Genomic DNA, 15157 nt, shown 5'->3' with positions numbered 1-15157 from the left:
TCCAAAATGGTGAGAAGCATATAAGGGATCGTTTCTGTATTGTTTGTTGATTATTAAGATGTTTTGACTATCATCATTTAAAATATTGTAATTTTAAAACATTTATTTAATATGTTTAAATATGAATCAGTCTTTCGTTTTAATCATAGAATTCGGACATAAACGCTTTCCAGATTTTTTTTCCAACGCCCTGTTTGTCCAAATTACTTTTGTTTAATGAAAAAAGGCTATATGTTGATAATTGAGATATGTTTACTATTTTTATTAACAATATGTAATTTTAGACCAATTATTTAATGTTTCAATAGCAATTAGTCCTTTCTCAATCATAAGATTCGGACATAACGCTTACTTTTTTTAAGTACCTTATTTAGCCTACAAATTACTTCTATTTTAATTATAAAATCAATTTAGTTGAAATTCTGATCATCCATTGATAATTCCCATTGATTATATAAATTTTCCTTTGCGCAAGAAAGATTGAGGGATGGTTCGTATATGAAGCGGGAAATTTGAAAATTAATTGGCCCCACAAACAATTTCTTTGTTCTTTTGAAATCGACTGTTGTTTATCTTTTTTTTTGCCATGTGTAACAAGATCTCTCTCTCTCTCTCTCTCTCTCTCTCTCTCTCTCTCTCTCTCTCTCTCTCTCTCAATACTAGAGAACAATGGTTTGATTTTGAAGTGTCCCCCTCGAAGGGGTGCTTACCATAGCTAAAGAGTCTCTTCTACCCTACCAAGAGGATAGTGGCCACTGGACAATTACAGTTAACCCCTGGAATTTAGAAGAATTGTTTGCTAATCTCAATGTTGTCAGGTGTATGAAAACAGTGGAGAATATGTAATAAATGGGCCTGACTATTCAGTGTGTGTGTGTAGGATCCAATGTAATGCTGTCTGGCCAGTCAAAATGCTTCATAACTCTCTAGCGGTATGGGGATGTTACCTATGAACTTGGTGAGAACTTTCTTTTAAAATGTCATTTAGTTCTTACAGTGCTCAGCACTGGTTTTACAATTGAGTGTGGCGATGAAGTGCAGTGGTATGGTGACATGGTAGCTACAGATTACAGCTTTCTGGAGTTTTGTAACTGGATCGAGCAGTTGTAGGGATGATTCAGTCAAGAGGGGCTGGTGCTTTGGGGAGGGTCACACCGTAATGTTGTGGGGTTGAAAACTGTGATGGCTGCAATTGCAATCATATGAGGATGATTGTGAAGTGGGTAAACATTTGAATTTTGAAAGAGGCAGTTAGAGTTTTTTTTTTCAGTTTCCCCAGAATCCAGTTTACTCATATTCATTTTCAGTCCTACATTTCTGTTTTTTTCTATTCAAATTTTCTATCATTTTATGCAGTTCCCTCCATGATTCACTGAATAGAACTATGTGTCATCTGCAAATCTTATGTTAATTCCTACATTTTCTCAGCCCAATTTCTTCAAAACCTCCTTTAGGGATGCTATGAATAATTTAGGAGATATGAGGTCTCCCTGTCTAACTCCTTCCTCAATCAGAATTTTCTCGCTATCTTTATATAGGCTAGGTTTCAAGTGTTCTGTGTGTAAGGTTCATCTATTCCTTGCTTTTGAAGGGCTTTCATTACTGCTGAAGTTTTGGCAGAATCAAAAGCTCTCTGGTAGCCTTTAAATGCACACACACACACACACACACACACACATATATATATATATATATATATATATATATATATATATATATATATATATATATATATATATATATATATATATATATATATTGGTGTGCTACTGTCTTAAGCACACATTTGAGTATGAGTTGTTTTCAAATGTATTTGAATGGTTTACTGAACACATTTTAGTAGTTTTTAAGTTTTATTGTGAATAACAACTGAGTTAAACATCTCCATCACTGGAGGAAGCTGTGTTGGTCCACATGACCAATTCTGGTGAAGTTTTGATATGAACTGAACAAATTACTGATATCCAAAAAATCGTACACTTGCTTTAATTTGGATAAGTGACGGAATCGGAAGACACCTGCATCCGGTGACGTCACAAACTTTCACACGAAGAGATAATGTGTTGACACTAAGAAAGAATGACAACTTAGCATCTTACATCCTGTACACAATTTGAGTTGACCATAGCAAATCTCACGGCCAGCTCTTCCAACCAACATGACATATTACGTCATTTGTTTTAAACATGTAATATTACTATTCTAAATATTACATAAGCTCGGCCAGCTATCTCAATTTTTTTTACAAAAATTTAACAACAAGCCGAAACATGGTTATTAGGTGTGACTGGACATACGTATCATTCATTGTTCAAAACTAGCTATATCCAACTGAGGACGAATGTCCAAATAGGCACACCAAAATTAATAACAATAATGCATACAAAAAAAATATTACCAAAGCAAAAAGAAAAATGCATGATAAAACCAAGATCATATATATGGTACATTGCTAGCAAATGATTACATGGTACCAAAAAACAAAACAAATTCTGACTTACAAATGATTCGGTAACTTGATAAAGAATAATTGTTACCTTTGTCAGAAACAAGATACTCAATTTTTAGTGCACAAATACGAATTCCTGGTACGTACACGTACCACGGTTTCGTACATATATATATATATATATATATATATATATATATATATATATATATATATATATATATATATATATATTTATATATAGGGCTGATACATTTTATTAGATGCCCATAGATTCTGTTATATATCTTATATTTTTTTTTTTTTTTTTTTTTCTCTTTTCTTTTTTAACATTCCGGCTTATATATTTTTATTAGATGCCGAGAGAAAAAAATGATTTATATCCTTTTTTATTTTATTTATTTTTTTAAATGTTATTTTAAATGTATTTTTAACAATGCAAATGTAGAGAATTTCTTTAATTACATATTACTAGCGTACTAATCAGCTTTTCATACAAACATCATCCTGACAAATTACTCCCTTAGCGAATGAGGTGGCCACTCATACAGCTTTGAACTGGATCAAGTAAGGGGCATTGTCAGGGCTATTCAACTCGTTCCTTTGTAGCTGCTTGCTGTGCCGTAACCTACGCCAAACAAGGATGTTCACGGCGATAAAAATTAACGCCGTTCCAAATAAACCTGCTAGTAATATAGGGTGAAGAATCTCTTTGTAAGTCGGCGACAGGTGGTCCTTTTCGGTAAGTTTCATTAATCGTTTCGCCACACTTCCTTTATAGGGGAGAGGAAGTGCGGGCGTTGTAGAGGTCCACGTGAAGTTCGCGAAGTAAGCACGTTCTCTGATGATTGTCCGTAGGCCAGTCACCATGGAATTCGGGGAAGTCCCGATACAGCCATCTGCTGCGACGAAGATGTGGTTGTAGGATGTGGATCCGTCAGGGCATGATACATTGAAGCCGTCCTTGTCGTATCGTATCCACGAGCCATTATTTAGTCTGCAATTGAATTCTTTATTGTCAAAGGGATAAAGCTTATCCAGACAATTTTCACTTGTATGGGAGAGAGCACCGTCTAGCACTATACCTAACTCGCATGAATCCATCAAGTTTTTACGGAATTCAAATGAGTCAGCTGTACATATTTTTCTATCCATTGCGTCTGAACAGTGAGTTAATTGATTTAAGTCTTTAATGACCGTATATGTTTCCTTGTCTGGGGAAATCAATACGTGTCCTGTCAAACTGGATATTACTGGATTTGAGTGATTCGTCATGAAAGTCGGAAATGGTGATATCCTGTAAGATTGCCAGGCATCAGAAGAATCAAAGGGAATTGTAATCCTAATCTTGTTATTATCTACGTTTACTGTAATTAGGCTGTAATAAAATTCTAACCTATGTTCGTCTAACAAAGGAACATAGCCTAGTTTATCCCTAGTGTTCTCCAGAACTAATTTTAAGTAACGTATAGGCAACAAATGGGGCGACAATACACCTTTAGTTGCTAACGTGATAGCTTCTACATAATCCTTGGATTTCTCAATGAAATGTGCAATTCTGTTATGTATGTGATCTATCTTTGAATCATAATACGTTAATGTTGCTAACAAATCCTGTACTTCCATAATTTGAACGATATTATCTGAATGTTCATTTAACAAATCCATAATTTTATTGATTGAAGCTAACTGATCCCTTAGTTCTGACATAATCAATTCATCTTTATGAGTCAAGAACTCAATTTTCTTATTTTGATTACTAATTTTAAGACGATTGGAAAGTCCTAAACCTAAACTTGCAACAGACCCAAAGATGCTTAATGCAGCATAAATGAACGGATTCCGTCTTTCTTTTTGTTCGTGTCCTACAGTCCACATCAAAAGGTCATAAGCCAAAGATCCTGTCTCTCCAGTCTTATTTTTTAAGTCATCAGATAGCATCTCTGCAACTTTTAATGTTGATCCAAGCAAACTCTTAGTAGTCAAATGAAAATGTCTCCTATGCAACTCATCCAATGATGCAGAAAACCTTGAAATGGCGGTTCTTAAGCTAGTGACATCATTCTCTTGAAGAAAAATTGCTTGCATATGCACTTCGACAATTACGTTGGTTGATGTAATAAAAATGTCTTCTTGTCTTTCAACTATATTTCCATATTTAAAATATATATTCTTAGTCTTAGAACTCATCCCATACGAAAAAAATGTCTGAGCGAACAATATCACTCCCAACAACAAAAAATTCATCTTGGAAACCTGTAACGAGAAAAAAATATATGTAATTACTCCTGTATTAAAAAGAAAACTTTTTAGTTACAAAAATTAAAATTTTTCCTCACTTCTTTTTAATTTCTTATGTGAGACAATGGTACTATTCTCTCATCCGTGGGTTGGGCTACGTTTTGAATTCTAAACCTATTGGCCGTTAATATTTCCAAAATGTTAAATGGGCCTTCAAACTTAGGTGTTAGTTTATAGTTGAGCCCTTTTCTGACATTGATTTGAATATAGATGTTATCACCCACGGTATATGTTTTAGTTGGTTTCGCTATTTTATCATGATTCCTTTTCATTATGATTTGTGATTCTTCTAAATTCTTTCGAAGGATATCATATCGACTTATACTTGCATTTATACATTCTTTTAAAGGATTTGATAGATTAGTTGTAGGCGTTAATACATGGAAAGGTGTTCTAACTGGGGTACCATACAATGCTTCATGCGGTGACATTTTAATTGATATATGATATGAATGATTCAGAGTACTCAGTGCCGCCGGAATTGCAATATCCCAGTTGGGGTCTGATCCCCCTAGTGTTACCCTTAATATATTTAATATCTTCCTATTTGCTCTTTCCACTAGCCCATTCGACTCTGGGTGATATATCATGGTATTAACCTTCTTTATGTTGAGGAATTCACACAATGAGATAAGAAAGTGATTATTAAATTCACCACCCGAGTCTGAGATTATCATGTGTGGAATTCCATGTTTACAAATGTAACACTCGTAAAACTTCCTAGCGCATTCAATCGCAGTTTTAGTTTTAAGCGCTATTAGTTCTGTATATCGAGTTAAAGCATCTATAATCACTAAGAGGTGCTTATTTCCTCTGTCTGACTCGTAAAATCCTGTTAACAAATCTAAATGTATTCTTTCAAAGGGTTGATTGGGAACAGGATAAGCTCCTAAGCTAACAGGTGTTTTCGTATGCCCTTTGTTTTCCTGACATGTGCGACAATTAGCTATGTGTCTTTTTATATCTGTAAGCATTGTATGCCAATAAAACAATGATTTGGCTTTCTGTGACATTAATGAGAACCCAGGGTGTCCATGTAATGGATTTGAATGCAACCAATTCAGGACAGTGGAAACAAGTGAGTTTGGTACTACTACCTGGTCGTTAGTTACATGTGGTGTATTGCGGGTTTTCCTTGTCACAGTCCTACACAGAATATTATCTTTGATTACATAATTCTGCTGCTTATACTTTATATATTCTTTTTCTTTATGATTGCCTTTCAAAGCATTTATAATTGTTTCTATTTTCTGATCTTTTCTTTGCTCAGTCTGTAACAATTCAGCACTCCAGCCTAAATCTTCTTGTTCAGATATTGTTTTTACAATAGGCATGGATGTTGATATATCTATTAATTCAGCTAAAGACTCCGTACAAGATGACACGGGGTTGCGTGATAATGCATCCGCAATGATATTTGCTTTCCCAGGTAAATACCCGATTCTTGCGCCAAAATCTTGAATGATTAAATGCCACCGAGTTCGTTTAGGGCTGTGATTGAAGCCTTTAAAGAACTCTGTTAGTGGTTTATGGTCAGTAAGAACCTTAACGGGATAACCGTAAATTATGAACTTAAAATGCACTAGCGAATTAACAATAGCTAGTCCTTCCTTGTCTATTACTGCATACTTACTTTCGGAAGTTCTCAATTTTCGAGAATAGAAAGCTATCGGGAAAAACTGTTTATCATATTGCTGAAGCAATACCCCTCCTACTCCTAAGTCTGAGGCGTCTGTTGCAATGAAGAATTCCTTACCGAAGTCAGGAAATTTTAAGATAGGAGAACTACACAGTTCATCTTTCAAAGTATTAAACGCCTGTTGATGTTGCTCAGACCATATGAAATCTACGCCCTTCTTCGTAAGATCAGTTAAAGGAGCGGCTATTATTGAATAGTTGCGTATAAAACGCCTGTAATATCCACTACAACCCAGAAATTGCTGTATTCCCTTGACATTAGTAGGTATGGGAAAATTACGTATAGCCGACACCTTATCATGGACTACTTTAAGACCTTGGCTTGACACCATGAAACCCAAATATATCAATTCTGTTTTGAAAAATTCACACTTACTAATCTTTACCCTTAAGTTATGTTGTCTTAATCTCTGTAGTACTAGTTCTAACTTACGTAGATGTTCCTCTAAGGTGTTGGAAAAGATTACAAGATCATCCATATAGGCATGCAATATATCCCCTAACAAGTCTCCAAACACTATGTTAATCATTCTTGTAAATGTTATAGGAGCACAACGTAAACCAAAAGGCATCCGTAAAAATTCATAATGTCCCCTGGCTGTGCTGAAGGCTGTGTATGGGATACTATCTTCTTCTAATGATATCTGGTGAAAGCCTTTAAGTAAGTCCAAACTGGTAAAATATTTATTCTGACCTAACAAAGACAAAGTATCGTCAGTACATGGCACTGGGAATCGATCAGGGATCGTTTCCTCGTTTAGACGACGAAAGTCGACGCAGATACGCCATGTTCGATCTTTTTTCGGTACAACTATTAAAGGAAAATTATAAGGGCTATTTGATTTTCTAATGACTCCTTCCTCTAACATTTTACCTACTTCATCATTTATTTCATTCTGGAATTTCATAGGGAGTCTGTACGAGGGTACATATATAATTTTCTGTTTGTCTTTTAACCTTATTTGATGCTCGATCACATCTGTTTTCCCTAAGGATCCATCCGTAGTGGAAAAGACATCTGTATATTTATTTAAAAGTTCAAAAATTTTCTGCTGAATTTCTTCGTCTTGAATGTCCATACTGATTTTATTTTTAATAGATCGTAAAAGGGATTCATCCGCAACTGATTGAGAGTGATTGATTTCAGCAACGGTAAGAATACGATGTTTATAAACTTCTACATCCAAGATATGTTGATTTTTGTGAATTACTAAAGTGTTATTTAAATGATTACAGACTTCGATATTACATTGCTGATGTGAGCCTACTGTATAAATAGCTTGTGTGACAGACAATCCGTTGGTTTTCAAAGTATCGGAAAGGATTAATATTTCAGATCCCGGTAGTGTTTTCTTTATTTGCACTATTAAATTCGAAGGTATGTTTGGTTCGATATATTGCGTGCAAGATGATATTACGGGTGAACGAGAATTCTGCTGGGTCGCGTACATTATTTCTTTATTAGTGAGACAAGTTATTGGTTCTTCAACGTACGTTACGGTTACATTTGTCGTCTCCTTTTTATCCAAAACTGACTTTAAAGCATTAGAAGACTTATAGAATTTCCCTTTGATATACACGCCGTGCTTTGCAGGAGCTAAGATAATGTTTTGATTTCCCATAGATGGGTATCCTATAATTACAGCTGGATACATATTAATGTTTTTCACAACAACAAATGTATCGGCAAACGTGCGATTACCGACTCTGAACTGAATATGAGTTATGCCTATGACGTTTAATTCATTATTTCCTATACCTGAAAGTCTGATTCCTGATTTTTCAATCGGAAAGTTCGAAAACAACAAATGATGCGTCTTCAAATCCATAATATTACGTGGACTACCAGAGTCAAAAAATAACGTAAAGGATTTGTGTTCTAAATTTACAGCATATAAGGTTGGCCGTAACTCATTTTGGCTTATTATTGTATGAATTCGTTGCAAATCTACGGGAGCATGCACTGTTTTACTTAATTCGGCCGTGTGTTTCATAGGAAAATCTATTGTCTCACAATTATATGATAAAACATTAAATTGATTATTCAATACTATTGATGTTGACATAAATGACCTTGACCCAACATCACTCTCTTCCCCTCTAGAGTTAACTATGTGGTATTTGCTTTGCTCTGCACATTCTGAAAATTAGGCTGACTTTGCGAGGTCTGGTTTGACGGCCCAGGCTCAGCGATATTTGAAGAAGTGTTTGTTTGTTTCGGACTTTGAACTGCATTGACATTTTGTTGTTTCTTCTTATTGTTAAAATGAGGATTTTTCTTTTTATTTCCATATGGAACTGACTGTGGAATTGACTGTGTATTTCTAGGATATTGTTGTGTCTTACGCGCGTAACATTGACTATAAGAATGTGATCCTGTGTTGTGAACTGAACAAAATTTCGTTCTACAGTCTGCGCTTATGTGACCTTGACGTTTGCAGTTGTAACACGTCACTCCCGCTACTGGATTATTAATTACGTTCACTGTTTGTGGTTTTGTTTCATTCTTAGCAAAAACTTGAGTTAACACGGGATCGAGATCTGGACACTTGGACATGTGCTTCTTTATCTGTTTATAGACATCCAATTCCGTACTTGCAGGCATTAACTTCTTATCAAAGCACCGCACTAAAGCTTCAGGCAACATAAGTGTCATGCAAGTTAAATACATTAATCGTAAAAAATCTTTCACGGAGATATTATCGTTAGTAACCCAAGTGGAATTACCTAAAATGTCCTGATATTCGTTAAGCCTATCAGCTATGAGAGCTGCTCTCTCAACAACATTAAGCCGATTCATAGTGGCTTGATTAAGTGTATTTCGTAACGTTAACACTACATCCAAAGCTTCCTCACCCCCATAGATCGCGCGTAACCTAACTTTGAAATCATCCCAAGTAACTGCTTCCTGAAATGAAACACCTCTTAAATACGCACTCGCATCCCCCTTAGAAAAATCTATAAAACTTTTAGCTTCTTGTAATTGTACAAAAGGATCTACGATTTGTTTGGCATTTAAATGGGCATCAACGGATGAAATCCATGACTCCACATTTTGTGGCAAGAACCCGTTGACACGGCCTTGAAAAGGAAGGATTGCTGACCTGGCATTTACAAGCGTCACAATTGGAGGAGGATTAGCCTGGCCTACACCACTAGGTCCAGGGGTAGGGCTGACAGGAGGAGCCATGACTGCTGTATTCTTTTTTTTTCTATCTCTTTGACCCCTTTCAATCCTATCAAAATATCTATATGAGTACAGACGCCCACTGCGTAAACGCATATGTATAATAAAATTCCCCCAACAATGTTACTAATCCCAATACATTTCCCCCCAAGAGTTTATGAAAGAAAAAGGAATTAGCACAAAGAAAGAAAAATTCTAAATGAGAATTCGGAGTTTCTTATAACAAAGTTTAGGAATTCACTCACCCCAGTAATAATTGACTAACGACTTGTGATAACTACACTTCACTGCACAAACTGAAATGAATACAAAATCTCTGTACTTAGCTTATATATGAAGTCGAGTCGTCTCTCTCTCTCTCTCTCTCTCTCTCTCTCTTGATGTTTTGTTAGCGATGTCTCGTTCTAGTTTCTTGTAGAATGTAGGTCTTCCTGGATATGTTTTGCAATAGTTGAATGCCAGTCCTTGGGTTTCCTAGGATGTTGATTGAAGATTCTATTTGTATACTAACATATGTTGGTGTTAGCATTTTCGTTGGACTTAGTCAAAATTGTAGATTCTTGTAGATAGTTTTATTTTGAAGTCTTGAAGATCATTCTCTGGTTTCACAGCTTTTATGTTGAAGTCTTGAAGATATATCTCTGGTTTTACAGCTATTTATTTTGAAGTCTTGAAGATATTTCTCTAATTCTTAGAGTTTAACCGCTGTCTTTGAATCCCACCGCTGCCACCATTTATTGGTGTGCTACTGTCTTAAGCACACATTTGAGTATGAGTTGTTTTCAAATGTATTTGAATGGTTTACTGAACACATTTTAGTAGTTTTTAAGTTTTATTGTGAATAACAACTGAGTTAAACATCTCCATCACTGGAGGAAGCTGTGTTGGTCCACATGACCAATTCTGGTGAAGTTTTGATATGAACTGAACAAATTACTGATATCCAAAAAATCGTACACTTGCTTTAATTTGGATAAGTGACGGAATCGGAAGACACCTGCATCCGGTGACGTCACAAACTTTCACACGAAGAGATAATGTGTTGACACTAAGAAAGAATGACAACTTAGCATCTTACATCCTGTACACAATTTGAGTTGACCATAGCAAATCTCACGGCCAGCTCTTCCAACCAACATGACATATTACGTCATTTGTTTTAAACATGTAATATTACTATTCTAAATATTACATATATATATATATATATATATATATATATATATATATATATATATATATATATATATATATATACATATATATACAGTATATATATATATATATATATATATATATATATATATATATATATATATATATATATATATATATATATATATATGTATATATATGCTGCAAGAGTAGAAGTTTGGAAGAGACTCTTTAGCTTTAGGTAGCAGCTCTTATAGAAGGATACTCCAAAATCAAACCATTGTTCTCTAATCTTATGTAGTGCCATAGCCTCTGTACCATGTTCTTCCACTGCCTAGGGTTAGAGTTCTTTGCTTGAGGGTACACTTGGACACACTAGTCTATCTTATTTCTCTTCCTCTTGTTATTTTAAAGTTTTTATAGTTTGTGTTATGTCAATGTTGTTATTGTTCCTGCTCTTGTAGTCTATTTAATTATTTCCTTTCCTCACTCGGCTATTTTCCCTGTTGGAGCCCTAGCTTTGGCTTATGACATCCTGCTCTTCTAAGGTTGTAGCTTAGCAATTCACAATAATAATAATAATAATAATAATAATAATAATAATAATAATAATAATAATAATAATAATAATAATAATAATAATAATAATAGCCTCGGTACCATGGTCTTCCATTGTTTTAAGTCAGAGTTCTCTACTTCTCTTGCTTTGGCTCACTATTCTTTCTGCTTCCACATTTCCTTTCCTCTCTGGGCTATTTTTTTCTGTTAGAGAACGTGGGCTTATGGGATTATGCCTTTCCTATTATGGTTGTAATTTAGCTAGTAATAATTATAAATAAGAAAATTTTTAGTTGGTCAAAAGGTATGTTATAATTTTATTATTTCTTCTAAACATTACTGATTGACTTTTTAGGTGATATAACTTAAACAATTCTACTTAAATATTCTACAGTTTAATATATGTCAGTTGATGATTATAAGTATATATATTAAAGATCAAATTACAAAATAGGTTTTCAAAACTTACAAGTTCGTATTATATTTCATTATGTCAAATGGACAAAACCTTATTGCTTGACTTTTTAGGTGATATAAATCAAACAAATATTGTACAGTTTAATATCTGTCAGTTGATAATTATAAATATATGTCATAATTCAAATTATAGAATAGGTTTTCAAAACTTACAAGTCGTATTATATTCTATCATGTCAATTTTGTCAAATTTGAGAATTCTTGAAGTTGACTGTTGACACTTGGGTCGCATCTGGAAGGCCGAGTTCGAAAAACCTCGCCGAAGCCTCAAATTAAGTTAAATCATACTGAAAGAATCGTTGTCATTTATATTCTCAAGCTGTCTTCGACAAAGGAAACTCAAAATATCCTACAATCATCTGAAGAAGGTAAAATGAATTGATATTTTGTCTAAAAATTGATATTATGGACACTTGGGGGTTCACCTACGCGTCTGGTATGAGCTATTTTTGTATAATGAAACCGAATGGGGAATGGGCTATCTTATTTTATTTATTTATTTCTGAATTGGTTAATGTTTAGTCCAGCCAATTTTGATAATATTTAATTGTTCATAGCCAATTTGTCTAATGTTAAACGTGACCCAATACTAGTAATTGTACTGATATCGTTTATTTATTTCCTTTCCTCACTGGGCAATTTTTTCCCTGTTGGACCCCTTGGGTTTATAGCATCTTGTCTTTCTATCTAGGGTTGTAGCTTAGATAGTAATAATAATGATAGCTATAATAGCCTATTCATATGTTCCTTGACGTGTTATTGATAAGTTGTTAACTAGTAAGCTAGTTAAGGCTAGTTGACATCTAGGCTGATAAATCTTCAATGAGTAATTTGATTAGGGTGAAGGTTAACTTACCCATAGGGAAATCTACGCCTTACCTACACAGATCCTATGGTAGGCTACATGTACTGCCCTATAGTAATTCGAAGGAACTACCATTTCACTTGAAATTAATTGTTTTAAATGTAATTATTATTACTATTAAATTTTTATATATTCAAAGTCTTTGATAAAGAGAAACCATGGTTCGTAACTTAACCTAACCTAGGCTCTTGTCTGTACTCTATGGTGAAGTCGGTTTTATTATAGTTACGGACGGGGAAACTTTCCTAGTTATAACCAACTTTTCCCTAAAGAAAAATGCTCAGTTCCTTCGAAAATGACACATTTGTATTGCAAATAAATACGGTACTAATGTAATATATAGATAATTATCCACTGATATTATTATTGCTTCGGGAGCCTTTGTATATCAGCGGCTAGTTCCTCCAGCAGTCATAAAAATTGGACACTTAACTAACCTAAACTTCCCTCCCCCTAACCTAACCTAACCTACAAGCCGTGTTCTTACCTACTTACGTTATGGGGGCTAACGCCCACCTGCGACCCCCCCTTACGCTGCAGTATTCTTAGTTATCCATCATCATATATACAGGTGTGCGCTATACATCCCTTGCTTTGTCATGAATATCATTTGTATTAAATGCACCACTGTAGTGGGATTTGTGGCACTGTGGACCAGATTCAAACACATTTTTACTTATGTTCTTCTTATTTGTTCCGTAACCGAAATACAAACCACGCCATTTTAATAGGGTATTACTTTCGGCGTAGCTGAAATGACGAGCCATTAGAATTTTAACGAGAATTTACTACCCCCTCGCTAGTTAGAGAAGGGGTAGGGGAGGGGTAGCTAGCTACCCCTCCCCCCTCACATACCGGTGAACTAGTTCACTTTGCTTTTGGCTTGGGTTATAAGCAGACGTGTCTGCTCCCAACCTCGCTTTGACAGCCATTAATGCTTTTTGTCTTTTACTTACTTTTTCTTATACAGTACTTAATATGTATGTAAACATTCTTTATGTTTATGTATATATTTGTGCATAGAAATATAGTAAGTTTCCTTTTCAGTGTTTGTGCTGTGTGTGTAGTGTACAAAATCGTCACCGGCGTAGTGCCAGGCCACCACGGTTTCACTTCATGGGGTGCGGCCTCTCCCTTGGTCCTTCGGTCGTTCCTTCGGCTTCCGATATTCTGCCGCCGTGGGGAATCGTCATCACTGGACTTTCTTCATTCATCTGTTTTCTTCACTGTTCCTCTTCTACGGGGAACTTGGATTCTCAGCGAAGGGAACGTGGGAGTTTAGATTGACTACGGTCTCTCCCTACTTGAGATCGTTCACCTTTTACTATTACGGAAGCTTCTTTCCCGTGCGGGTTGGGTGGCTTTTCCGTTAATTGTCTCAATTATTTTTAATGAAATCTAATTGTATTTTTTTAACTTGTCAGCAATCTGGGAGAACACTTCCCTTCGGGGGTCAGTGGTTCTTACTATTTGTGAACATTCTTAGAGGAATTACATAATCATAATTCTGTTATAAGTCTGTTTTTGTTACAGTTCTCTGCCCTCCCCCTTCTCCCGCGAATGTCAGTGGGGGAGGAGGGCGCATACTCAATTTGTAATTCTTATGTTTTCTCTTCCCTTGGGGTTTCTCTTCGGAGTTCCTCCCGGGGGAATTTCTGTTAACTAATTATTTATTTTATTTTCCCAGTTAACGATGCAGTTTTTCTTCATTTGCCTAAAGTGTGCCAACGAAGCAGAGCTGTCCTGTTTGTGCCTGGGGAGTCTGCTGTTGCTGGCGTCTCTCTAGGACATCGTCATGGGCGTGATCCCTTCTCTTAGAAGTTCTCCCGTGACAACTGTCAGCTCTTTAGTTCATCTTAGAACGCTAAGGAGTTTCGCCTCCAGGGGTAGGTAACTTCCCTTCCGAGGGAGGTTCCCTTCCCAGGTGTGAGTTTTTTCCCCTGCAGAGGGGAAACTTCTCATACCTTAATAATTCCTGGATGGGTTTTCCTGGTCCTCAGGCGGTTATGCTTTTGGTGCTGAGCTACCGCACTTGTAACCATGCTCAAGGAGCTGAGCGGTTGCAAGGCCGGTCGAATGAAAACTTCTGGTGGCTATGCTCTTGGGGCTGAGCGGTCGCACCTGCAGCTATGCTCAAGGGGCTGAGCAGCTGCAGGATCAGTCTTGTGGCCTCAATCGTTCGCGAGGGAGGCCACTTATAAGGGCTCCTCTTATGAGGATTGCTCCTTATAGGTCAGCTTGCTGATCCAACGGCCCTAAGGGGCGCCATCACCAGTGTCTTCAAGTCTCTTCTACGAAGTGTTCACCTCTCGTTCGCGAGAGAGGCCACTCTTAGAAACTCCTCTTCGGAGGATTGTTCCTGTTTAGACTAGCTTGCTGTTCGGAACCTCTCTGCAGAATTGTTCGCCATCTTCTAGACCTGCTGACCTGCCGTCTCCGTTCCTGGCTGCTGACGCTGTGGGCGCCC

General features: G+C 36.0%; 1 protein-coding gene across 1 annotated transcript in view; it reads left to right on the top strand.

Moving 5' to 3' along the window:
- The first annotated feature begins 12059 nt into the window (after positions 1–12059).
- Positions 12060–15157, top strand: part of LOC137648921 (uncharacterized) — a 103887-nt gene continuing 100789 nt past the window's right edge. The window contains exon 1 of the mRNA XM_068382110.1: positions 12060–12193. The gene's annotated coding sequence lies outside the window, so the exon portion shown is untranslated. The remainder of the gene's footprint in view (positions 12194–15157) is intronic.

This window comes from Palaemon carinicauda, chromosome 10, assembly GCF_036898095.1.
Source record: "Palaemon carinicauda isolate YSFRI2023 chromosome 10, ASM3689809v2, whole genome shotgun sequence".
NCBI lineage: Eukaryota > Metazoa > Arthropoda > Malacostraca > Decapoda > Palaemonidae > Palaemon > Palaemon carinicauda.
Note: the sequence above shows the minus strand (reverse complement) of the source record. Positions and strands in the feature narration are given on the sequence as shown.